The sequence below is a fragment of the Nicotiana sylvestris genome, chromosome 10 (assembly GCF_000393655.2).
Source record: "Nicotiana sylvestris chromosome 10, ASM39365v2, whole genome shotgun sequence".
Taxonomy (NCBI): domain Eukaryota; kingdom Viridiplantae; phylum Streptophyta; class Magnoliopsida; order Solanales; family Solanaceae; genus Nicotiana; species Nicotiana sylvestris.
Genome location: NC_091066.1, coordinates 103,236,469 through 103,263,707, shown reverse-complemented (window position 1 = coordinate 103,263,707; position 27,239 = coordinate 103,236,469). Strand labels below are relative to the sequence as shown.

Sequence of the window (27,239 nt, the reverse complement as noted above, 5' to 3'; positions counted from 1 at the left end):
AGTAAGGTAAGGTTTAGCCCGGTTTGAGTTGCTTTGATCCTATGCCTTTGGAAAAATATCCACATGGCTATGAGGTTATATGTCCTCGTGAGACTTTGCCGGCAGCTACACCATGAATCCTCTACATGAGGCTGCCATCATAAGGAAATGTGAGGCGCAAAGGAGTGATTATATAGCCAAGGTATATGGGTAACAATACCGGTGCTATTGTCCCCTTATTTGTACTTTTCCTAATTGTTGTATTTTTCTTTTCTTTTATTAAAAAAGAAGAAGTACAAAAGACCAAACCCTTGGTCTCTAAAAGATTTGAGCAATCAAATGAAACCACGTGGCACAACCAAGACCCATGGATCATTAATCAAATCTTTTAATCAGGACGATAAAAATCACTGCTAGCTGCACAATCACAAAGAAGACAGGTGGGAAAACCTCCGTCTTTGGATCATGTACGGGTGGAGAATCACAGTCGTTGGATCAGCCCAACAGATTACAAAAACCAACTGATAAATTTGATAAAATTGTACAAATGGTACACTAGCTGTATATGTGCAGTAGCTGTATCAATACAAAATCTAACAAATAGAAAGTATTTATTTTTATTGTATTATTATTATATATAGTTCTCTTCTCTATATATTAGAAGAGAAAGTTTTTTCACATGTCTGCTTAGTATCTTTTTAAAAAAGCTTGAGGGTAATTCAATCATTTAGCATCAGCTCTATACCTTGGTTTTCTTCTCAGCCACCGCATCCTTTTCCCATCTTCAGTCCCAATATCTTCTCCATCCTTTTTTCCATGGATTCCAGAGCATTGGTATTTGCTCCATCAAGATAATCACAGGGTTACAAGGTTAGTTTCACTCTTCTGTTCTTTTCCTTCAACTATTGTTGGGTTTGGATTGTTTCCTCCAGTATCCAGCTAAATTAATTTAATTTAGCAGTTGAAACTCGATTTATTGTTGCAATTTGTATAATTCAGGCCCTTAAAATTTCTCGATTCCAATTTCGCTCTGCAATTTTTGTTGCAATGTTTGGGGTATTTCAAATTTGCATGTGCTTGTTAATCGATCTCTGTCCTTCAGATTTAGACTATAAACTTCATGTATGCCGGGAGATGAAGACGAGAAGTAGTACTTGGAACAAAAAAAGAGGTAAAAATTGCTACTCCTTATAGATAGCTATTTTGCATATGAATTATTTCCAGTAATGTTTGATTGAATGGTTTAGTTACATGAAAATCTAAGTTTTTTGGTGCGCTTCTTGAATTTATCCTTAAAAGATAAAAAACGGAAGTTTGCCAGCACAACTGAAGTCTGAGTAGTATTCTCGGTTTGTTAAAGTATCTGTTATTTTTATTTTACTATCTTAAAAATATACGCTCTCTAGCGACACCAATAATTATATAGATTCAAAATTGATGCAGAAAGGGGAAGTTCTCTACCTGAGAAAATCAAGTGTAATAATATTTTGGTGTTATGATTTTTATCCCAATTGGATGTACCTGTTGTATCCTAATGTGTATCTGTTTACCTTATTGTTCAACTTACCTGGGCTACTGTTTGTTGATTTTACTACGGGAATATAGTAAGTGATAATTTTGTTAATGTCTGAAAGTGAAGTTTTTACAGCGACAATGCTTGGTGAACATGTTGATGAGATTTGAATTGTTGGGAGTATCTGCCATAACTATGTATCGGCATAAATTTCAACAGTTTCTACCACTGAATTTCTTTACAACAGAGGCATTTGAAATCTCCTTTGTAGGATCCATTCATTATTTCCTTAAAACGTTGATTAGATATCCTATTCAGTAGTTGTTACTGATATACGTGTAGGAAAAACCATAATTTTATAGAGCTTCGTTTCTATGAACTTCTTCGTGGCGCACCTACAAAACAAGTAATGAATGATGCAGAGTATTGATAAGTCGAGTCGAGCATAATGTAGCGATGGCGTAAAGTGGCTAATTTTCACCCCAATTTTTGGCGTTAAAAACTTCCAATCATGACCAAGTCTAAGGAACAGAGAAAATGATTCAAAAAGATCTTTATGTCTAAGGAAGGACATTGTTCTGGATATGTAAATTTATAAGTGTTAACCTATATGTGTACATCTTGTACATGTTTCTATGTTTTTTTTTTTTTTTGATAAATTTAGTTGGAAATATAATGGCCACACTATTTTGATTTCACAGGTTCTTCAAAGTGCTGGCCTAGGAAGCAGAAACAATGCTTCTACTAAAATACATGACTTCGACTAAATAGGTGATTATGCACTTCTTTAGTCTATTGTCATATGCTTATTCATAATGCTAAATAGTTATGCTTTATATTTCATGCTATTGTGTTAATATATGTCTCTATTTTAGTAATAAATTTATATGCCTACAAATAAAAGAAAGATGGACAACGCCTAAATTGAGCAGATCAGGAACGTTCATATCTTGGTGGAAAAAATAGTGAGAAATGCCTTAGATAGCGTATATCACAAAGAGAGAAGTGGTACATAATTCATTTTCCATAAGACTCTTAAACGTCGTAAGATTTGATGCTGCAGAATAACATTTTCTAGCACAAGCAAATACTTTTATCTCAGCTATCATGGTTCCTTACTTCGACAGGGTACAAATAGCGAAATTTGATATTTTTAGATACTTCCACCTGGTGCAACACCAAGTGCAGTTCCTGTACAGAAGACTTCATTTGCACATACATTATCCCTCCTATTTTGTTAAAATGTATGGAATTAACACAATAATTTAGGTGAATAGACTGTAAAGTATGTTACAATCAAGAATTTAAAGAGAATTTCTAAAAAATATTTCTTTTAATAATTGTGATGTACGGATGTGTTACTTTCTACTTTTTTCCATTCTGATAATTTGTATTACGCACATGTGCTAAAGCATAAAGAAATTAGACAATTTATGTACTTGATGGGATTGGAAAACTCAATAGTTGGCCCTATAAGTAGCTTCTTACTTTCTTTCATGTGCACTTCTCTATATATATATAAAATATAGTTTCAAGATCGTGCTTATGCAAAACAACGAAAACTATACGTTAAACATTCAATTTTTTATTTAAGCATTACATATATGAATAGGGATTAAGGCGTGTTTTATAGCAGCATCACTATTCGCTATTACAAGTAATTCATTTATCAATATTGAATTTCAATTGCAACATTTCTGACAAAGGTACGAAATGGTATCAGATGATCAAACTAAGATTGCAACATCAAAATAAAAATAGGTAAGGAATTATCAATCCATTGATATTTTATTTCCTAAAATAGATAATAAATTATAGAATAGAATAAGTAGGATTATATTTTGGAAAATAATTGTGAGCTAACCGTGCCTTTTGCTCTTGCACAGGTAAAAATATTACAAAAAATTTCGGCACTTCTTATAGACTTGGCGTCCTGCTCCTACTTAAGCACGTCCGGTAGTGCAACAGACGTGAATTACATGCAAGCATGTGCTTGTATATGTTCATCCTTGCATTTCAATTGGCGATTATATAATTATTTTGCCTTTTGTTTCATATATGTTGCCATGAGTATTCATGTATGACCTTTTTCTGAGCTTATTGTAATTTATACTGGTATTTTCTCTCTAACTAGAGCTCTAAATTAATGTTTACATAAACTGAAACATAAAGTGATGTTGGGCCCGTGCCTATGGCGTGGGAATCCCTATCTATACTATATTATAGAAAAGCAGCTATCTACGTGTCTCTTACTCCTACACCCACCGCATAGTCTTCTCATTCTTATCGCCTTTGCTCTTCTCTCTTCGGTATTTCTTGCTGATTTTCTGTTTTACTATGGATTCTATCTCTCTCTATGTATCTCTTTTTGTGTTGAGTCTAAGTTTCACTTTACTTTAATGTCAATTCAGTCAAATTGTTTGGTTTATCTGCTATTACATATAAGTAATTGTGTATTTTATTCAATTTCAGAGTTAGCCATGAAAAGTATTATTTAACGACAAAAGTCAAGAAAGGAACAAGATTGGTAGCTCAATGGACATGTCTCTCTAGCTAATTTGAAGGAGGCTTTTCCCTTGCACTATTGAGGTTTAAGAATTCATCAGATTCTCCAATTTCAAGGGTTCTGCTGCTTGAGTTTTGCAGGTTCCATTCTTAGTGTAAGATATATGTGCTGCTAATTTCTTTTTACTATTATTTTCATATAGTTGGTGTTTTTTCTACAACCATTGACCGCAACCGACCAGCTGTTTCTTTCTTTTCATGACGTAATTTTTGATAAAAATCTTCAATGAATTGAATTATCTATTTGATTTCATGCATCTCTGGTCTTTTCCATCCTTCGGATGTAAGGGAGAAAATATAGAATTGCCAACGAATATTTGACACTGTTAGCACTTGTAGTTTTTTACACCTCTATCATGTTTTCTATTTTCACCACATAGTGCATGAGAGATAGTTGCAGAGCGAGATTTGAGGATTGTGGTTGTAACTATTTGGATTTTATGTCTTTGTTTTCTTCTTCACGAATGAAAGAAACTGAATTTTCAAGAATCAATTTAAAGTGGGGACTGGAAATTTAAATCCAATGTAAAGAATTTCAGATTCAAATATATTCTGGTCCTTTTTGTTCTTGGAGGAGAAGCTCCTTGCAGTTAAGCTTTATATAATTGTGTCTGATTTGCTAAATTTTCATGAATTTCTACAATCACGTGGTGAAATGGCAGTCTATTGTTCGTTTAGGTGTGATGGAAATAAAAAGAAACCTGCAATTTGAAAGACCGACAATTAAAATTTGTGGTAGAACAATAACAGCATTGCATGGCATTGAGTTTCTAAGAAAACACCTGGTAGAAGACCTTTTGATTTGATGGTTCCCTTTATTCGCAACGAAAGAAATAGGCTAGGGAAAAGAAAAAGATGAGGAAAATTCTATTCAATTAGGTGGATCCTCTGTAATTTTGTTGAATAAAAAAAAATGACAGATTGGAGCTTCTCACTTTCTTTATGAAAAGAATTGTGAGGTTGATGACTAAGATGTAGTTTTCTTGTGCGCACCGAATTGGAGAATTAGATAAGATTGTATTAGTGAACTAGAGAAGCAACATAGACATTAACATTTTTTTGATGCATTCAGAATTGATGGAAGATAGTGGAGATTTCAAAAGGAAGGTACAAGAAATAACCTCAAGATTCAAAAACGGAGTGACTAATATCAAGAAAGCAAATATTTCATAATAATCTCTACTCTGAATGTGTGGTGTGGTGTTTCATAGAAGGTAGGAAAAATACTTTCGCACATGAGAAAGAGAGCTTAAATCTGGAGATATTGGAGGTAAGCTCCTTTACTGTACGACAAGCTATTTTTTACACCATGTAATCCAAATCTTGGGCCAATTTGATGCATGTCTCTATTTTAGTATATTGAATCAAGATCAATTTTCTTTTTGTCTTTTTTTTGTTGTTGCATCGTAATACTAATAAGTTGTTTAACTTTGTCTTACTTTGCAGGTGGTATTTCCTCTAATAATGTCAGCACTCTAGATGAGATATATCATGTATGTGAAAAGGTAAAGAAATGCACTTAAATGCTTGCTCAGCTAAAATATAATTTATTTTAGGCTTCTCATTGTTGACAAAACTAATTTTATACTTATAATTTTTCAGCTGAAGCTGCCTTGACTGACATTTCTATACTATGAGAAAAACCTACACTCGGCAGTTAGGTGATGTTTCTATAATATTAGAAAATACCTTTATCAGTGTCGGCAATACATAAGGTGAATTAAAATTCTATGTGAGTAGAAATCTAAGTTTCACTAACGTATTGTAGACTTAGAGCTAAAATTTATTCATCAAATATACAAAATAAATATGAAATTTAACAGCGAGGAGCATACACTTCTCGAAGTTTCGGCAGTTGTCCTAATGATTCAAGGGGTGGTGATTGTAAATGGTTTTTCTCCTCCAAGTGTCTTTTCCATGGCAGGAGGAGAAATTTTCAGCCTTTCATTTAAGTTAAAAATAATGCAGTAAGATTGGTAGGAAGAAGAAAAATAAATGGGAACTTACCGAGTTTGTAGGTTCTTGAAAGGTCAAATTAAATATATGACCTATAAATTCATTGGTTCCAAGCCACCTTTAAATGAGTAAACTTTTGAATTAGTGTAATCATTGGTAGATGACAACTGAGCCGTGTAATATGATAAAAGATTGCTTACTTATAGGTAACTGAGTGTAGTTAACTTAGGTATGTTTGGTGTCAATGATCTAGAAATACCAGCGTTATTTAAATTCCTTCATCTCAAAAAAGAATCAAGTGCACAATAATATTGTATCAGAAAAGTAGTTAAATAATTGATGTTATTCCTGGATCGAATAGAAAAGGTAAACTTACAAGGAGATATTCATATGTTCATGTTGTAAGAGCATATAACTGTACTTCACGACGTGTAACTTCAATGTGAAATCCCAGGAACTCAACTTAGGAAACATTTTTGGAAAGATGGTAGAGCTTGCAATAGACAAGCTAAGATATGCTTAGATCGGAAGTGATGAAACAACCTCCATGTCATTGGATTGTTCTGCAAAGTCGAAAGTTTACTTGGCCTACTTGATATTTACAGTAACTAGAAATGTACTTTGAAAACTATTTGGTCACTTACTTTCTTCTACCTTGAAAACTTTAAAATCCTACTCTTTGTTCCTTACTCATCACTTTTGACCTGTCTTACTGCTACCTTCAGTATCTACTAGCTTTCTTCACTTCTTTGGCATGCATGATCATTTCTATTACACTTTTTGACCTTTGTTAGTTTAAGTAGTCTCTTCAATAAATGATCTCTCTTTGTTAAACAAACACAATTGTAACTTCATGTGCAAAAATATTGGAAAAGAGATGCGATTTAAAGATGAAATCTGCAATAAAGTTTTAAGCGTACCGCTCCATTTTAAATTTTTTAGCTGTCTCATCTAAGACATCTAATTTTTTTATCTTATTATAAAATCTACAAGAACTATATTACTGAGACAAGTCTGTACTTAGTCTACTTTCATATGAACATTGATAAATGGTCATTACTTTGTGATTGTGCAGGTGTTTTTTTTTTCAAGGACAATTAAGAAGAAGACTACTTCGCTTGGGAGATTCATCACTTTTTGCCAGAATGTAAATAAAGTATAAAGTGTATATATATGAGTGAATATTTTGTTCAAAACTGTATGTCAATTAGCATGATGATGTTGGGCCCGCGCTGGTAGGTTTCGACCTGTATGCTTAAGGTCATAAAATTTCAAATCAGGGTCATATTCGTCATTTCTTATGCCACCAAACATCCATGATCCACCGTTGTTCTCCTCTTTTTGTTTTCCATCGTAGTTCGTTTCTTTCGTAGCACTGACGAGACCCGTCGCCTTCCGGTTGTCTTCCTCACCTAAGATCATTAATGGTCCACAGAGAACCAACCTCGGTCATAACTTTCAATCCACACTCAACCTTTCAGAAGAAAACCCAACAAAATTGCCCAAATTTCATCCATCAAAACCCTAACTCTACAATATATACAAGGTTCTGTCTCTACTCCATTTATTTCTATGATTCTAAGGTAAATCTCACGTTTTGTTTATGATTTTTTTTCCAGATTGCATACGCTTTCTTCTGCTTTTGATTTTTTAGCTTCGTCTTTCTCTATCTCTGTCTGAAACGAATATTTATTCTTTTTAATCTTTCTGCTTGTTTCAATACTATTCTGGATTTGGAGGAAAACTGTGGAAGGCTTATTTGGGTATTGAATTTTTCTGTTGCAACTATAGAATGTGGTAATAATTTCTGTCTTAAGTGATAATGAGAAAATTGCGAGAATTCAACCAAATCATATGAATTGAATTTGTTGACTAGGGTTCTTGTTGAAGAAAACTAGAGAGAGAGAAGAGAAGCTCATTTTGTATTCCTGAAAAAAAGGAATCCGTCGGTTTTTGTTTCTAGAGAGTTCCTCTCTCTTTATTTACATTGGGCCTATTATTTACATTGGGCCAAAGTACCCGGAAAAAATAGAACTACTCTAACCCAAAAATGCATTACAACATAAATATCTGGATATCTAGGTTGGGCCATCCTTCTTATCTGGGCATTGTGTGTATCAGCAAGTATCCCAACACCCCCCTCAAGTTGGAGGGTGGGAGAACCCCCAACTTGGGTAAGATAGCATGATGTAGAGCTCCAGTAAGGGGCTTGGTGAATATGTCAGCCAACTGTGCAGATGTGGAAACATGTGCAAGGAGATGAGCCCTTTAGTAAGCTTGGTCTGAATGAAATGACAATCCACCTCAATGTGTTTGGTGCACTCGTGAAAAACAAGGTTCTTGGCTATGTGGATCGCAGCTTGATTATCACAAAATACAGGGACATTAGTAGTAGTAGGAATGCCAAAATCAGACAACAGCCGAACCACCCAAGAAAGTTCAGCAACAACCTTTGAAATGGCGCGATATTCAGCTTCAGTGGAAGAAAGGGAGACGATAGGTTGTTTCTTAGCCTTCCATCCAACAAGACAACCTCCCAAGAAGATGCAAAAACCAGTAACAGATCTGCAGGTATCAGGGCAAGCAGCCCAATCACTATTGCAATAAGCAGTCAAAGTAAAACCAGGAGAATTACTCAAGAAGACTCCAAAATCAGCAGTGCCTTTAAGATATCTGAGAAGATGAAGAGCAGCCTGCATGTGCGGAAGCCTAGGAGTTTGAAGAAACTGACTTTAGTGTTGGACTGCAAAGCATAAGTCAGGCCTTGTGTGTGTCAAGAAGTTGAGCTTCCCAACTAAACTTCTATAAGATTCTGGTGAAGGGAGAAGGTCACGATAGTCAGCCTTCAACTTGGTTGACAGGTCCAAAGGGAAGACCACTGGAGACACCCGGTCACAATCATAGGCATGTAGCAAATCTCTAATAAACTTCCTTTGATGAAGCAGAAGACCAGAAGAGGAGTAAGAGACCTCTATCCTCAGGAAATAGTTGAGAACACCCAAATCTTTAATTTTAAACTGAGAGTCCAAAAAGGCTTTCAAGGAAGATATCTCATTCACATCATTACTAGTGAGAATAATGTCATCTACATATACAACAATCAATACAATAGAAGATCCACACTTTTTAACAAAAAGGAAATAATCATTCATTGAGTGGGAATAGCCTCTGGAACATAAAGCATGAGATAATTTGGCATACCATTGCCTAGAAGCCTGTCTGAGCCCATATAAGGACTTCTGTAATTTGCACACTAAAGAGGAAGAAGGCAGAGAAGCAGAACTAGTAACTAAACCAGGGGGAAGTTTCATGTACACTTCCTCATCAAGGTCACCATGCAAAAATGCATTATTGACATCCAATTGAAACATCGACCAATTCTGTTTGACAGCTACTGCAACAAGACATTTAACTGTAGAAAATTTAATGACAGGAGAAAAGGTCTCATTAAAATCAATCCCTTCAACTTGTGTATCACCTCTAACAACCAATCTAGCCTTATACCTCTCCACTGAGCCATCTGCTCTATATTTAACTTTGTAAACCCATTTGCAACCAATTGGTTTCTTACCTTGAGGCAACTCAACAATAGACCAAGTGTAATTAGCCTCAAGTGCCTCAAATTCTTTCTTTATGGCCTCTTGCCATTCTAGAATAGAGGCAGCTTGGTTGTAAGATGAAGGTTCAGTAATGGTATTATCAGCTAGGGAATGAAAACAAGTAGATAAAGAAGCACTAGGGCCACACAATGAAGGGGAAAGTTACAAACATAAGGCTGAAGATGAGCAAGTAGATGGTGACCCCTAGAGGATCTTCTAAGTTGTGGAACAGGAGGAGGAACAATAGTTGAAGAAGTGGAAGGAAGAGGAGAGGGTGGAGGAGGAGAAGAATCAGTCAATACAGGGGAAGAAGACTCAGGAACAGGTGTTGGAGATGAGGGTAGTGGAAAAGATGAAGATTCTTCTGAAATAGGAAAAAAATTAGGAAGAGGAGGAGAAATAGAGTTAGCACAAGCAAAAGGAAAGACAGATTCATGAAAAACAACATCCCTGGAGATCAAGGTTAGTTTAGTGGTCAAGTTGTATAGTTTGTAGCCTTTCTTACCTAAAGAGTAACCAATAGAAACACAAGGATTAGCCTTAGGTTGGAACTTGTCTCTATTACATTTGGGGATAGTGTGATAGCAAAGTCAACCAAATGACCTGAGATGTTCATATGTAAGAGGAAGTTCATATAGTAGTTCAAAAGGTGATTTATTGTTTAAAAGTTTGGAAGGAAATCTGTTGATAAGATATGTGGCTGTCAAAACACAGTCACCCCAGAACTTTAAAGGTAATTTGGATTGAAAAGGTAAAGCTCTTGAGGTTTCCAGTAAATATCTATGCTTCCTCTCCATCACACCATTTTGTTGTGGTGTGTGAGGGCATGGGGTTTGATGTATGATCCCATGGTCAAGGAAGAATTGAGTAGCTATGTGACTGGAACCCAATTCATAAGCATTGTCACTTTTAAAAGCTTTTATGGTAATATTGAATTGTGTCTTGACCATGGCCACAAAAGCTTTTAGTAAAGAAAAAGCATTTCTCTTGGACCCCATAAGGTGAGTCCAAGTAGCTCTAGTGAAATCATCAACTAAAGTAAGAAAATACTTGAAACCATTATAGGTTGGACTATGATAGGGCCCCAAGTATCTATATGAACAAGTTGGAAGGGAGAGGAAGTTTTAATAGAGCTTTTTGGGAATGAGAGTCTAGATTGCCTAGCTAAGGGGCAAACATAACAAACAAAAGGCTGGATAGTAGAAAACTTGCATGGAATAACAGAAATATCTTTCATTCTAACAAAAGGAATATGTCCTAATCTGTTATGCCATAAAATCTCCATTTTATTAACAGCAGAATGATTTGTACAATGAGAATCAGAAGCTGCAGAAAGTAATGGAGAATGGTATTTACAAATGATAGAAGAAGAGTTATCAGAAGTGGAAGTAGACAAGGCAAAAACAGGTGAACACTCATCTGATCCAAGCTTGTAAAGCCTAACTTCCACCTTACCAACTTCCACTGGGCTCTTCAGTGAAGGGCCTTGGAGAAGACAACAACGTTTGGCGAAAAGTAGGTCACAGTCTAAATAAGACACAAGCTGGTAAACAGAGATGAGATTGTAGTGAAAACTAGGAATGTACAAGACATGATGAAGAACAAAAGATAGAAAATGTATTGAACCAGTGCAAGTTACTTTAACTTTATAACCATTTGGAAGAGTGACTAGGTAGGGCACAACAAGAGGTTTAATATCAAAGAGGAGATCTTTGTTAGAGGTCATGTGATTAGTGGCCCCAGAATCTATAATCCAACTGTTATCATTGACCCTAGTTAACATACAAGTACCATAACCAATTCCTACTGATTCAGAAGGAGGAATTATACCAGCAAAATTTGCAGAAGCCATGAGATTGGATTGAGGGCCTTGTTCTGATACATGACTCTGTTGCAGCAGGAGCATCAGTTGTGTATATTGCTCTTTTGTAAGACCAGGAGTCAAAGAGGCAGATTCAGAAGAATGCTCAGATGGAGAATTGGAATCAGGATCTGGAACCTGTTGAACCTCAACATTAGCAACTACTTTCTTCCCTTTAGTAAATTTGAAGTTGGAACGGAAGCCATGAAGCTTGTAGCATTTTTCAATAATGTGATCAGGCTTTTTGCAGTATCTACATAGCATATTAGATTTATTTGGATCAAAATTAATTTTCTGGAAGAACTGACGTGGAGGATTGGCTGGTTTGCTGGTAGGGTTATTGAAATTTGCATTGAAAGAGGCTGCCTGAGCCTGAAACTGAAATGAAGGACTGATTTGCCTTTGCCTTTCATCTTGGAGAAGAATATTGTAGGCACTATCAAGAGAAGGTAGAGGATGCATCATGAGCAGGTTGCTCCTCACACCAACATATACATCATTGAGTCCCATAAGGAACTGATGCACCTTATCCTCCTCCTTTTCTTTTTGAGGATCAGACTTGACAGGACAAGAGCATCTATTTGCATGATTAGTACACACATATCCTAACTCATACCACAATTTCTTTAACTTGTTAAAATATGAGGCTATATCTAAGGACCCTTGGAAAGTTGAAGCAAGTTCCCTTTTCAACTCAAACACCTTAGTCCCATCGACTGAACCATAGCTTTTATTAAGTTGAGACCAAATACTCTTTGCAGTCTCTGAATACTGGACGCTCTCAGCAATATCAGGTGAAAGTGAACTGGTTAACCAAGAAATAACCATATTATTGCACCTATTCCATTGTTGAAGTTGAGGTGAATCCTCAGCAGGTTTAGGGCAACTTCCATCGACAAAAGCTAATTTGTTTCTAGCTGAGAGGGTCACGATCATATTTCTACGCCATCCCCCAAATCCACTACCAGTAAAAGGGACAGTAACAAGAGATACCCCAGGAATATCAGATGAAAGTAGAAGTAGAGGGTTAGTGGGGTCAGGAATGAACACTGATGCATTAGCGGGTGTAGTACTTGTCTCTACCATGACGAACAACAGAAACAGCCACAAAGAGAGTACGATCCAAATTACTGAACAGAAGAATTACACATGCAATCAATGAGCAACCAGAGATGATGCTCAAGAAACGAAGGGAATGTTACCAGCCTTTTTTGCAACCGGAAAAGGTACGACCTTCAATCAAACGAATAGGAAAACCCTAAATCTCGTCGCAAACTTCGTGATTCTTCAAAAAAATCTTCTAACAGGAGTAATATGAGTAGAAGAAACCCTTGAAAGATGAACAGCTATGAAAAACCCCCAAAATAGCAACAAAAATCCATCAATCATCAGAAAATGCGAAGAAGTTCGCGAACACTGTAACTTTGGCAGAAATCGATGAGATTACAATCGATCGAGCGGGAAAGAGAAATCAGCAGATACTTTGCTCTGATACCATGAGAAAATTGCGAGAATTCAACCAAATCATATGAATTTGTTGACTAGGGTTCTTGTTGAAGAAAACTAGAGAGAGAAGAGAAGCTCATTTCGTATTCCAGAAAAAACATGAATCCGTCGGTTTTTGTTTCTAGAGAGTTCCTCTCTCTTTATTTACATTGGGCCAAAATACCCGGAAAAAATAAAACTACTCTAACCCAAAAATGCAATACAACATAAATATTTGGATATCTAGGTTGGGCCATCCTTCTTATCTACTTGGGCCTTGTGTGTATCAGCAAGTATTCCAACAGATAATGCTATCTATCTGTAGGGGCAATTGATTCATCATATTATTTGCTTGAGCAAATTGATGTCTATATTTACAAGGTTAAAGAGGAATCTCTTAGTTGGAGATGTATTCATGAAAAGGTGGAGAAGTAGTTGGATGCATGCGACAAGGAGTGTTGACTGGATTGCAATAGGGTTTGACATTATATTTTGTTTTTAACGCCTTTGCGCCATAGTCTTTTCTAATATATTTCACTTCTGTTCTTTAGATTTTATATGTCAAATGAAAACAGATTTCCATTCATTGTCCTTTGCTTAGTTTTGGAGGTATTAGTGCATCTTCAGTTACTTCTCCTCATTATAGTAAGCGGAATTTGTGATATATCACATTACACATATATAGTCTTTTGAGGGTTCATCAGTATGGAATCCAGGTCTTGTGGATCAATGAAGAATTGTGGATCCTCCCGACCATAAAAAAGGAGTTGATAGAGGAAGGAAGTCTGCTCTCGAATCGCAAAACACAATTCCTCACATTAAGTATATCATCCTTTTTCCGTAGTATGGTAGGGATTTATAATAGCTATTAACGTTATAGGTCGTAATATATTTGCATGTTTAATTCTACCAGCTCTTTAATGAGTTTTCCTCTCTTTTTGTTTTATCTTTTTTCACTTTTATTTGCCTAATTAGCAGCAAACAATCTTAGGTGATTAACTGCGCATGTCTTTATAAGTTCACTCTCCCTCCCCCAAAATCAAACCCTTTTCCCGCCCTCAATTAAGACGGGATAAAGTCTATGGTAACGGACTATTCTGCCCTACCTGTATGTATATCAAGTAACTCTACACATTTTCTGATACTCATAAGCAGAGTTGTTTGCTATAGCTGGTGGAATAGATGAAACATCATTCAGAATTGTAACGACTTATGTGGTTAGGCCCCAAAGGTAAAGGCCAGGCAACAACTGTCTTGCTACATGTCCTTTTGCTATAGGTGGTGGAATATATAGAATGTCATTCAGGTTTGGATCGACTTTCGTCTGTAGGTCCCAAAGGTAAAGGCCATGCAACAACTGTCTCGCTACATGTCCTTGCAGGAAATGGCTCGAGGTACGTTCATCAAATTACCTTTTATTTGTCAGTATATAGATTTTCTTTCTGTAATATGTTTGGATTGCCGCAAATATTTTCTTTCTGTAATATGTTTGGATTGCTGCAAATAAGACTCTTTTGCCAATGCTCGACCACAGAAGATAGTTGTGATCTCAAATCAAAAAATGCTCTTTGTTCCCTTTACTTGCGTTCTTCCACCACACATCTTGAATGAAGAATCTTAGATTGATCTACTATTATAAAATTTATCTGAGAGCTATTTTAATTGAGATGCTTCAAAGTTCGTTGTTTGTAGATAATATTACATGATAGCTAAAATTTATATTGCTCGCATGGAGCCATTTATGAGTAGAGTTTTTTTTCATGTTAATAACTTAATCGTAACTACTTGACTTCTAATTAGGGGAACATATGCAACTCATGTATATTATTTATACCAATATATTTTTCTTCTCAATGAGCTAGATAGTGGGACAACATCATTTCCTCCTGCTACGCGTGTCATTGCAGATTTCCGATTCGAGGATTTGAGCTTTCCGAATCGAGGATTTGAGCTTTCCCTTCAAGGAAATCGAACACAGAGATTCGAGGATTTGAGCTTTCCGATTTCCGCTGGAACGAAAAGCCGCTCGCCGGAAACGAACTGCAACAGAGCTCGCCGCTCTAAGATCCAACGCCACCCAGAGCTCGCCGGAAACGAACTGCAACAGCCCCATTTCCCAGCGACCATCCTTCTTCGACACCAACAGCCGCTCGACCTTCAACCATCTCTATCCTGGGCGATTCTCGATACCACTGACGCCCGCCGGACTGTGGCTGGAAATTTCAGATCCGGCAGTGAAGTCGACATTTCGACTCCGTCCTTGATTCATTAATGCAAAGTGGTAGCGGTGATAGCTCCTTCTGGTTTTTGGGTCGTGGTATTTTCTGTATTTTCAGGAATTCTCGGAGTATTGGAGACAAGTTGGGCGCACGAGCACTGGCAAAGGAGAGCAACCTGGGCGAGTGTCAGCAAGTGGGCGGGAGCGTACAACTACATCGAGCACAGCAAATCAGCCACAGGTTTTGTTATCGGGAGTTGGTACCTCCTGTTTTACTGTTTCCCTTTTGGTGTTAGCTAAATTACTGCTATTTTACTTCGCAATAGTTAAACCTTTGAACTAGGATACTAGCTACCACGTGTTTCCTTCAAGTTTGATTTGTGTACGTTGTACACTAGCGAGACTTCTCTAGATTGTTGTAGGTGTAGTGGCTGCAGTCTGGGATGATAGAATAAGGGCATGTCCTCGGGTGGGGCAGAGTGTGGGGTGGGGTTCAGGGGGTGGGTCGGGTAGCAGGGGAGGTAGAGGGGGCAAGGGAGCCTATAGGTTGAGAATCGGGTCATGGAACATAGGTTCACTAACGAGTAAATCCATAGAGTTGGCGAAAATCCTGCAGAAGAGGAAGATTAATATAGCGTGTGTCCAGGAAACTAGGTGGGTCGGATCGAGGGCGAAAAATGTGGATGGGTATAAGTTGTGGTACTCTGGTGTCCTGAGGGGTAAGAATGGAGTGGGTATCCTGGTAGATAGCCATCTTAGGGAGTCCGTGGTAGAGGTCAGGCGGGTGAATGATAGGCTAATGACTATAAAGTTGGTGGTGGGTGAGGGTACTTTAAATGTCGTTAGCGCGTACGCACCACAAGCAGGCTTGGATGAGGATATTAAAAGGCAATTTTGGGAGGGGTTGGATGAGATTGTTCGTAGTATACCGCCTTCTGAGAGGTTATTCATAGGAGGAGATTTCAATGGTCATATTGGGTTATCTGCAGGTGGGTACACTGAGGTGCATGGCGGATTTGGTTTCGGAGAGCGGAACGGAGGGGGCATTGCGCTGTTGGACTTTGCCAAGGCTTTCGATCTAGTCATTGCAAACTCGAGTTTTACGAAGCGGGATGAACATTTGGTTACTTACCAAAGTTCGGTGGCGAAGACTCAGATTGACTATCTACTCCTCAGGAGATGCGACAGAAGGTTGTGCGAGGACTGCAAGGTTATCCCAGGTGAGACCCTCTCAACGCAACATAGGCTTTTGGTGATGGACATTTGTATTAGGATAAGGAGGAAGAAGAGGTCAGTACAAGGACGCCCCAGGATTAGGTGAGGCGCCTTAACTAAGGATAAAGCTAAAGAATTGGAAGGAAGATTATCGGCAATGGGAGCTTGGAGAAGTAGTGGGGACGCAAGCACAATGTGGTCGACGACGGCGGACTGTATAAGAAAGGCGGCGAGAGAGGTGTTAGGGATATCTACGGGACACTATGGTGGACACAAAGGAGATTGGTGGTGGAATGCAGTTGTCCAAGGTAAAGTGGAAGCAAAGAAGGCGGCTTACCTAAGGTTAGTAGGGAGCACTGACGAGGAGGAGAAGAGAGAGAACAGTCAAAGGTATAAGGTAGCTAGGAAGGAGGCGAAGATGGCAGTGACAGAGGCTAAAACGACAGCTTTTGCTCGTCTGTATGAGGAGCTAAGGAACAAAGGTGGGGAGAAGAAGTTATTCCGACTCGCTAAGGCGAGAGAGAGGACAACTCGGGATCTGGACCAAGTGAGGTGCATAAAAGATGATGACGACAAAGTTTTGATGGGAGATGACCAGATTAAGAGGAGGTGGCAGACCTACTTTCATAAACTTCTAAGTGAAGAAGGGGATCAGGATATTATACTTGGGGAATCGAGGAATGCCGACAGTCACCATGAAGTAAGTAATTGTAGGGACATTGAGATCGATGAAGTCATGGAGGCAATGCGTAAGATGAGAAGGGGCAGAGCTACCGGGCCAGACGAGATTCCGGTTGAACTGTGGAGGTGTGTGGGTCAAGCAGGCTTGGAATGGCTTACTGCATTGTTTAGTGTTATATTCAAGACTAATAGAATGCCTGAAGAGTGGAGGTGGAGTACAATGGTCCCGTTGTATAAGAACAAAGGTGATGTCCAGAGCTGTAACAACTATAGGGGCATCAAATTACTAAGTCATACCATGAAAGTTTGGGAGAGAGTGGTAGAAATGAGAGTGCGAAGGACGGTGTCTATTTCAGACAACCAGTTCGGGTTCATGCCGGGACGATCTACCACAGAAGCTATCCACCTTATTAGGAGGATGGTGGAACAGTACAGAGATAAGAAGAAGGATCTCCACATGGTGTTTATTGATCTGGAGAAAGCGTACGATAAGGTTCCTAGGAAGGTCTTATGGAGCTGCTTAGAGGATAAAGGGGTCCCGAGTAACTATATTAGGGTGATTAAAGACATGTATGATGGAGCTAAGACTCGGGTTAGGACAGTAGGAGGCGACTCTGAACACTTTCCAGTTATTACGGGATTGCACCAAGGGTCTGCGCTCAGCCCATTCCTATTTGCCCTGGTGATGGATGCACTGACTCATCATATTCAAGGGGAGGTTCCATGGTGCATGCTATTTGCTGATGACATTATTCTAATTGACGAGACAAGAGGCGGCGTCAACGAGAGGCTAGAGATTTGGAGACATGCTCTTGAGTCTAAAGGTTTCAAGTTGAGTAGGACGAAGACGGAATACCTCGAGTGCAAATTTGGAGTTGAGCCGACGGAAGCGGGAGTTGAAGTGAGGCTTGACTCTCAAGTCATTCCCAAGAAAGGTAGTTTCAAGTACCTTGGATCGGTTATTCAGGGGATCGGGGAGATTGACGAGGATGTCACACACCGTATAGGGGTGGGGTGGATGAAGTGGAGGTTAGCGTCGGGAGTCTTGTGTGACAAGAAAGTGCCACCGTTACTAAAAGGTAAGTTTTATAGAGCAGTGGTTAGGCCTGCCATGTTGTATGGAACTGAATGTTGGCCGGTAAAGAACTCACACACCCAGAAGATGAAAGTAGCAGAGATGAGGATGTTGAGGTGGATGTGCGGGCATACAAGGATGGATAAGATTAGGAATGCAGATATTCGAGAGAAGGTGGGTGTGGCCCCCATGGAGGACAAGATGCGGGAAGTAAGACTCAGATGGTTTGGGCACATTCAGAGGAGGAGCACTGATGCACCGGTGAGGAGGTGTGAGCGACTGGCTGTAGTGGGCACGCGGAGAGGTAGAGGGAGACCTAAGAAGTATTGGGGAGAGGTGATCAGACAGGACATGGCGCGACTTAGGATTACTGAGGACATGGCCCTTGATAGGGAATTATGGAGGTCGAGCATTAAGGTTGTAGGTTAGGGGAGAGTGTGAATATTTCTACAGCACAAGTGAGAGAGACTATCTAGTTAGGAGTTAGACTAGGAATGTCAGTGGTCGTCTATTGATGCAGGGCTTTACCTTCTAGTTGTACTATACCAGCCATCTATTTCGTATTTCGTATTTCGTATTTCGTATCCTGTATTTCATATTTCATATCTCTTATATATTGTTGTTATTTTTATTACGCATTTTTATGGTACTAATATATCATCTCCTATTGCTTTTTTGAGCCGAGGGTCTCCTGGAAACAGCCTCTCTACCCTTCGGGGTAGGGGTAAGGTCTGCGTACATATTACCCTCCCCAGACCCCACTTGTGGGATTATACTGGGTCGTTGTTGTTGTTGTAATGAGCTAGATAGTGGAGAGAGAATGTTCCACTAAATGAGTCATTTACTTCATAATTTTGAGATTACTTTGTAAATAATGAGCTACATTAAAAGACTGGTATTTCGATTCTTGATTGATATTATATCTCCATTGCTTTTTAAATTATATTTTCACTTGTTTCCTCACCAAATAATGTAATTCGTATCATTCCAAGAAATGTGAAGCCATATTCAACTCTATCATATTTTCTTGATTCAACTATCTTTATTTTTATTAGCTCTTATCATTATTTTTCCTCATTTTTGCTGAAAATTAGCTAAAAGGAATCTTTGTATAGTGAAAGATAGATCACATACTATTTTCTGTTGTTGAGCATGGCCAAATTAGCACAGATATAAAGTTAAGGGTGGAAGCATCTTGATGGAAAAAGGGTACCTAACTACCTATTATCATTTAGAAGTGAAGAATTCCTTTTAGAGTTCAAAATGTGATGAAATTATATTTTATTTTTACCTTTTAAAGTGCCCTGTTTAAAATGTCATGCAATATATGGCCTAAATCTCCTTAAGCAGTGAGAATCAACTGTCAACTCTTATTACAAAAGAGAAGTAAAATTCGACAAAGCATATATTCTATGAAATTGGTGATGACTTCTTTCTGTGGTAACAAATTTATTACACATGTGGGACAAATGAAAAATCTTTCTGTGAGTTAAAAAAGACAAAATATTTCTCATTGTGCTTCATGGGTCTCCTTATCTTTTGGATTTGAGGGGCAACCAAATGTTTACCTCAAACTTGATTCCTTCTCCTAATTGGCACTTATAAATTTGTTTGAGTCCACTAAAACTTATGCGAATAGAAAATGTGCCTAGGTATGATTATGAATTCTGTCTGTCTTTCAGTTACATTCTTAAATTTATGATAGGTTAAACCACATATTTATTATTTTCTAGGTCAATATGGTGGTAAGATCTGTGGTCGTTGTCTCCCCAGCATTGTGAAGTTAAAAGAGGAGCTATTGTGGTTGGAGAGAAGATTAGGTAATCTTATGCATCTTGTGAGTATAAGCTTGGAGGAAGTAGAAGACATTATTAGCCACACTATTTGATTATAGGAAGAAAAAGAAGTAACAAAATATTTGCATTATGTTCAACTCATGTATCTAAACTCCTCTCAATTTTGTCGAGATATCTGAGTTTATGTAGCATTTGACTTTCTGAACTATCAGAGTGGTAACTCTGTGATTCAAAGAGGAAAAAAAGGCTGAGCTTCTATTGTGTATAATACAATTGGGCCCGTGCTGGCACGGTCATTTCTTATCTAGTATAAATACATTAGTGATTGAAATAAACAAGAAATTTTTTCCGAAATGTCTCTAAATTTTTACATGTGATGGGAGAATCCAAGTCTACAGTTGAATCATGAGGATGAGGATCATTGCTGATATCTATGTTGAGGGAGAAGTTTTATTTTGTGTCTCATACAACTGACGCTAGTTGTATGAGGCTCCTTTTTGTCTCACAAATTTGTGGATCCCAATCTTACACTTCTGGACCCTCCCAGATTGTGAGACAAAAAAATTGTCTCATGGTATGAGACACAAATTAAAATTTTCCGTTTTGAGGGATGCAAACATCAGTATCTTTAGAGGATACTTGGTTGAACATGAAAGGTGCAAACAGATTACATGAAGGTTAAAAAGATCCTTAAAAAATGATAAATAGCTTTTTAGAACTGCACATCTTTGAAACTATCATCTTTTTGCTTTTCAATTCTAGCAACTTATGTCCCTTTTTCCTATAAGGGTATTCCATGAAAATACGTGCGTTTACTCTAGGATCAAATCTTCCTCTGTTGTGAAAATGTGGAAACATAGCATAAACACCCAAAATTTCTTAAGAATGAATAAGATGGAACCTTTCCAAATAAAAATCATAAGGTGGTGTGGTTCTTAGAATTCTGGATGGGAGAATTAAAGGCCAATTTAGTCATTAGAAGAGACATTCAAAGAGAAGAAATTGATTTCAATGAAACTTTCAACCTTGTGGTAAAAATGACCACAATCAATGCATTTTGACAGTTGTAGTAAAAAAGGGCTGGAAGATATCACAACTTGATGTGAATAATATATTTCTACATGGTGAATTGAAAGAGGAAGTGTACATGAGTTTTCTAGCGGTATGTCCTCTGCAAGTCCAAATCATATTTGTAGACTCAAAAAGTCTCTATATGGTTTAAGGCAGGCATTCCTATCAGTCTCAAGTTCAGATCCTTTTGCTTGAATAAGTGCTGAGTCCATTCCATCAGTCTCAAGTTCAGATCCTTTTGCTTGAATAAGTGCTGAGTCCATTCCATCAGTCTCAACTTCAGATCCTTTTGCTTGAATAAGTGCTGGAGACTCATGTGATCCATGAACACCTTACAAGACACGTCATAAAGATAGTGCCGCAAAAATCTTAAGCGCGTGAACAATGGCTATCAACTCTAAATCGTGCACTGGGTAGTTCTTCCCATGGGGCTTCAATTGACGTGAACCATAAGCAATCACTCTCCCCTCATGCATCAACACATACCCAATGCCAATCCGTGAAACATCACAATATACTGTATAAGAACCAGATTCTGAAGCCAAAATCAAAATTGGAGCTGTAGTCAAGGCAGTCTTCAGCTACTGAAAGCTCTCCTCACACTCATCATACCACCTGAATGGGTCACTTTTTTGCGTCAATCTAGTAAATAGGGCTGCTATAGATGAAAATCCCTCGATAAAATGGCGATAATACTCAGCCAACCCTAGGAAACTCTAGATCACTATAGTAGTAGACAGTCTCGGCTAACTCTTAACTACCTCAACTTTCTTCGGATCCACCTTAATCCCTCTCACTGGATACCACATGAGCCAAAAATACCATCGAGTCTAGCGAAAACTCGCACTTAGAGAATTTAGCATAAAACTTCTTCTCTCTCAAATATGGAGCACGATCCTCAAATGTTGCTGATGATTCTCCCGACCGTGAGAATACACCAATATATTATCATTGAAAACTATGTCGAAGGAATCCATATAAGGCTATAACATGCTGTTCATCAGGTGCATAAAAGTTGCTGGGGCATTGGTCAACCAAAAAGACATCACTAGAAATTCATATTGACAATATTGGGTCCTGAAAGCCGTATTCTGAATATCTGAAGCCCTGATCTTCAACTGATGGTACCCTGACCTCAAATAAATCTTCGAGAATACTTTTGCACCCAGAAGCTGATCAAATAAATTATTAATACGCTATACTGGGTACTTCTTCTTGATAGTAACCTTGTTCAACTGCCTATAGTCAATGCGCTTCCTCATAGAATCATCTTTGTTCTTCATGAATAGTACCGGTATACCCCAAGGTGACACACTAGGCCTGATGAAACCCTTATCAAAAAATTCCTGTAACCGTTTCTTCAATTTTGTCACGACCCAAACCGATGGGTCGCGAAGGGCACCCGGTACCTTACTCAACTGCGTACCAACATAACGTATCTTTTCATGACGTACTATCATAGATAACTGAGCCGGAAGGCTGCCGTGAGATAAGTAGAATACAACATGTTATACCAACTTATACATAAGACATACGGGCCTATAAGACCAAAATAACCACTCGTACACTGAATATAGGCCAACAAGGCCATACAATCTTCTACATACATGACATCTGTCTACAAGCCTCTAAGAATACATAATTTTCATAAAGTTCGGAATAGAGTCCCGCCATACCAAACAATACACGTCTAAATCATACTAACCAACCAAGCAACTCCGAAGCAAATGGAGCGCACCAACATCTTCCCCTGAGCTGATAGCCTACTTGGAGGGCTCTCGACCTGTCTATCGGGGCCTGCAGGCATGCAATGCAGCATCCCCAGGCAAAAAAGATATCAGTACGAATAATGTACCAAGTATGTAAGGCACATAAATAAGTACATAACAGGCATGAAAAAAAATATAGAGTAAATGACTCAACATGTAAGTTTGGATAACTCTGTAAATCATGAAATAATTATAGTGTCATGCATATGCGTATGAATGTCATGTCGTGCATAGGTGTATATGTTCATAACATCATCAAGCCTCTGAGAGCATCCCGTCATATCATCTCGACCACTGTGGGCAAAATCATCAACGTATACTGGCTGATAAGGTAATGATGTGTATATAATATCCTTTCCCATATCCCATATACATATATATAACGCCATCTGGTCATGAGTCAATGTGCATGTATAAATGCCTAAAATGCATATGGAATATGTTAATAAAATCTTTCGGTACGTCATAAGACCATTATGCCTCTGATTAATATCATAAAATAAACTTTACCAACTTACGTATTTTTGAGACCCATGAACAGATGATAGAATAATATGACACATGGAGAATCAAGAACATAAGCATCTCTAGTATTTTTATGAATAGAGTTATTTATGGAAGTTGTGCATTTGCTCGTTTCGTTTGTATCATATGGATCATGCCAAAAGGAATGAAGGGATAGCCTTAACATACCTAGAGTAGGAAAAATCTGTATGATATTCTTGGAAAAGGTTACACTGTACTCCCTTAGTCGCAAAATCTCACATTACTGACGTGCTAAGAAATCTCGTTGGATTTTGGTTGAAGGAATCATGTTATAATGTTTTTGTGGGAATTTGTAGGAAATTGCTAAGGAATCACGTTACTAATGTGCTAACTCTCACACCTGATTGTAGTGTTCTTTTGGTATTAGAAATATTAATGTTTGAGAATGAAATGTGTTGCTTTTATTCAAATCCTAGAATGATGTGTCTTAGAAATCAATATTTTTGGTTGCCACTTAACCAAAGGTGACTAAGAGTCACTTGTTTGGAAAGTGGCTTGCTGCCACGTGGGGTGGGGGTGGGAAATTTCAATCTTTACCCACTTATTAGGTAATTAGGTTGTAACGACCCAGTCAGTCGTTCTGAGAGTTATAGCCCCATTTTTCCTATTTCTATTTCTTTATTCAGTTGTGTTGAGTTGTATCGAGTTGGTAGGTTTGGGTTCGGAGTAGGTTTGGAGTGAAATTATTACTTAATCTCTTAGTTAGAAAGCTATGTTAGAAAAGTCAATCGGAAGTTGACTTATGAGTAAACGAATTTGGCTTTGGATTTTTATGATTCGATTAGCTTCGTTGGGTGATTTTAGACTTAGGAGTGTGTCCAGAATATAATTTGAAGGTCCGTAGTAGAATTAGGCTTGAATTGGCAAAAGCTGAAAGTTTAGAAGTTATTAGGCTTGAATTCGAGGTTGATTTGGTGTTTTGATGCTGTTTTCGGTGTTCCGGAGGTTCGACTAAGTTCGGGTAGTGATATATGATTTGTTGGAATTATTGACTGAGGTTCTGAGGTCTTCGGGTGAGTTTTCGATAGGTTTGGGTCGTGTTGCGCTCGTTTTTCTTATGTTTCGACGTCATTTCTTCAAGTATAAATAATATCATATCGAACAAATAAGCTCCGATTTCTTTTTTGATTGAAGCATTAGATCCGTATCATAATTACGGACCCGTAGCAAAAAGACACGTCAAATTTGGACATCGTACAAGGATTTTATAGTCATTTACTACGAATTAGGTTGCTAGATTTTTTAAATTAATTACGAAATTTCCACTGATGGCGTATTTAAAAATCTGCACTATTTGCAAATATTAAAACCAACATATCTCATTCATTATAAGATCAAATTGAGTGATCAACAATAGTTTCCATTGAATGAATAATGGATCCGGATCCTAAAAATAATAATGCTTTGGAATAAGCATGAGTAATCAAATGAAATAAAGCGCTTCGATAAGACCCCATACCAAGAGCTAACATCATATAACCCAATTGAGACATTGTGGAATAGGCTAAACCTCTCTTAATGTCTTTTTGAGCAAGAGCTAAAGTAGCTCCTAATAATACTGTTATTATTCCTATAACCGAGATCAAATACATTATGTAAGGTATAACTCTGAAAAGAGGAAGAAGCCGAGCTACAAGAAAAATTCCCGCCGCTACCATAGTAGCAGCATGTATAAGAGCCGAAATGGGAGTAGGCCCCTCCATGGCATCAGGTAACCATACATGAAGAGGGAATTGGGCTCAAAAGCCTAACTTGACTAGAATTTCACATAGAATCTATTGGAGGCATAAAAAGTGAGTTTCGGGGATAGTTTGGCACAAGAAACATGGCAGAATAGCTGGTAGAAAAATATATAAAACTAGGGTTTGTTCATTTGATCATATTTTGAGTTGGGGAGCTCGGATTTGGGTGAATTTGGAGGCGATTTTTATCATATGAATTGGGGTACGTTTTCTCTACTTGGTTTTGGTTATATTTCATAAATCCATCTTCATTTTTAGGATTTAATTGATGATTTCAAAGTGAAATTGAGGGAGTTAGGGCTTGAGTTTTGGAGAGTTTTAGGTAGGAATTTGAGGGACTAAACGGAGTCCGATCTTAATGAATTTTATATGGTTAGACTCGGGAGAGGACGACGATTATTATTCTTCCATTTTTGACTGATTCCGAGACGTGGGCCTGTGGGTAGGGTTTTGGCCGATTTCAGATTTTTGGCCTATTTATGTAGTTTTTCTGTTGGTTCTTTAGCCCATGTTGTTGGTATTAATCTTATTATGGTTAGATTTAGAGCTTTTGGATACTGAGTCTAGAGACGACGACATCTCGGCGTAGGATTTTATGCGATTGAGGTAAGTAACAATTTTAACTCTGACTTTGAGGGTATAAACCTGAAGAAATTGATATCATGTGATTGTTTGGTGGTGATACCCATACTAGGGGACGAGCGTGTGGGTGTGAACCGTGAGGGATTGAGACTTGGTTCGTCCCGTGAGGCTGTGAGGCCTAATGGCTATTATCTGTGGTTGTGTGTTTACTTATTGAACTTGTTTGCTTTCATGTTAGAGATCATGCTTAGGCTTTATTCATGCTGACATTATTTGTACTCAGTCATAGAAATTATTGTACATGTTTACCACAATCTCTATTATTTTGCTGATATATTGTGATACTTGATTTGGGATGTGTCCTCTTATTGGTGGTGCATTGTGAGGCTGGAGAGGTACCTGACTGAGTGAGGTCGAGGGCCTGGTTGTGAGGATATTAATACCATAGCGCGTGAGTTGACCGTGCAGGTCCAGGTATTGATATCATAGCGCGTGAGTTGTCCGCGTAGCACGTGGGTTGACCATGTGGATCCAGGTTTTGATATGATGGAACGTAAGTTGTCTGTGTGGTACATGATTGAGTGAGGCAGTGGGCCTGGTTGTGAGGATATTAATACCATAGCGCGTGAATTGTCCGCATAGTACGTGAGTTGACCGTACGGGTCTAGGTATTAATACCATAGCGCGTGAGTTGTCCGCATTGAGTTCAGGCTGACTATCTTTGGAGACAGCAAGGTAGCTGCTAGCGTCCACAGGATCTTGTTACTCTTCTTGTCATTTCTTCTTTTGGACAGTTAGACAATTTATATATCATAGTTTATACTTTTAAACGCTCATGAATTAGTGGCACCCCGATGTTTGGGGCTTGTTTCCATATTTTTCTATATTATATTTAGAGTTGATTTAGTTCATGAAAATTTTAAATGTTGAAATGCTTTATTAATTTCTTATAATCGGTTTAGTAGGCGCCTTGTAACACGATAGACACCATCACGACCATGGTTAAATTTTGGGTCATGACAAGTTGGTATCAGAGCCTAGGTTCCATAGGTCTCACGAGTCATGGGCGGGTTTAGTAGAGTCTTGCGGATCGGTACCGAGACGTCTATACTTATCTTGGAGAGGCTACATAACCTTTAGGAAAACTTCACCTTCTTGAATTCTTATCGTGCAGTATTGATTCAGCTTGAAGTGTAACTCTTTGAATTCTATCCACGCATTCGTATGCGCACATGAGCGCTCAGTATCTGTTGTGCATCGACAGATTGTGATTCTCTAGATGAGGTGCGGGATGTGATTTCTGTGTGTTGATGTTGGGCCAGTCTGGAGGACTTGAGGCCGGGTTTTGACTGTATATTGAGCACTGAGGTATTGATTGTGTGAGTGTGTGCTTGTCGACCTATATGTCCGGTAGTGTCCCTATTAGTGGAAATGGTGGTTGGATGCATATGTGATGAGTATAATGTGACCGCGAGATGAGTTCATATGATTTGAATGTGACGAGAAGGTATTGCTGAAGGTTTCACCTATTTGAGACTCCAGGTATATTTTTAGACTCGTTCGAGGACGAACAATTATCTAAGAGG

At 38.1% G+C, this 27,239-nt stretch overlaps 1 long non-coding RNA gene across 20 annotated transcripts; it reads left to right on the top strand.

Annotated features, from left to right (window-relative positions):
* The first annotated feature begins 615 nt into the window (after positions 1 to 615).
* LOC104235318 (uncharacterized) lies at positions 616 to 20,297 on the top strand. 20 transcript variants are annotated; one of them, XR_011402946.1, is made up of 12 exons: positions 616 to 849; positions 1,082 to 1,150; positions 2,194 to 2,263; positions 3,199 to 3,253; positions 3,379 to 4,152; positions 5,130 to 5,327; positions 5,504 to 5,562; positions 5,660 to 5,772; positions 7,089 to 7,596; positions 14,114 to 14,352; positions 14,866 to 15,417; positions 19,881 to 20,297. It is a non-coding gene; the product is annotated as an uncharacterized lncRNA (long non-coding RNA). The 20 variants fall into 20 exon arrangements; XR_011402943.1 differs by having other exon boundaries at positions 14,866 to 15,436; XR_011402944.1 differs by lacking the exon at positions 14,866 to 15,417 and having other exon boundaries at positions 626 to 849; positions 14,114 to 14,189; positions 14,289 to 14,352.
* The last annotated feature ends 6,942 nt before the right edge of the window (positions 20,298 to 27,239 follow it).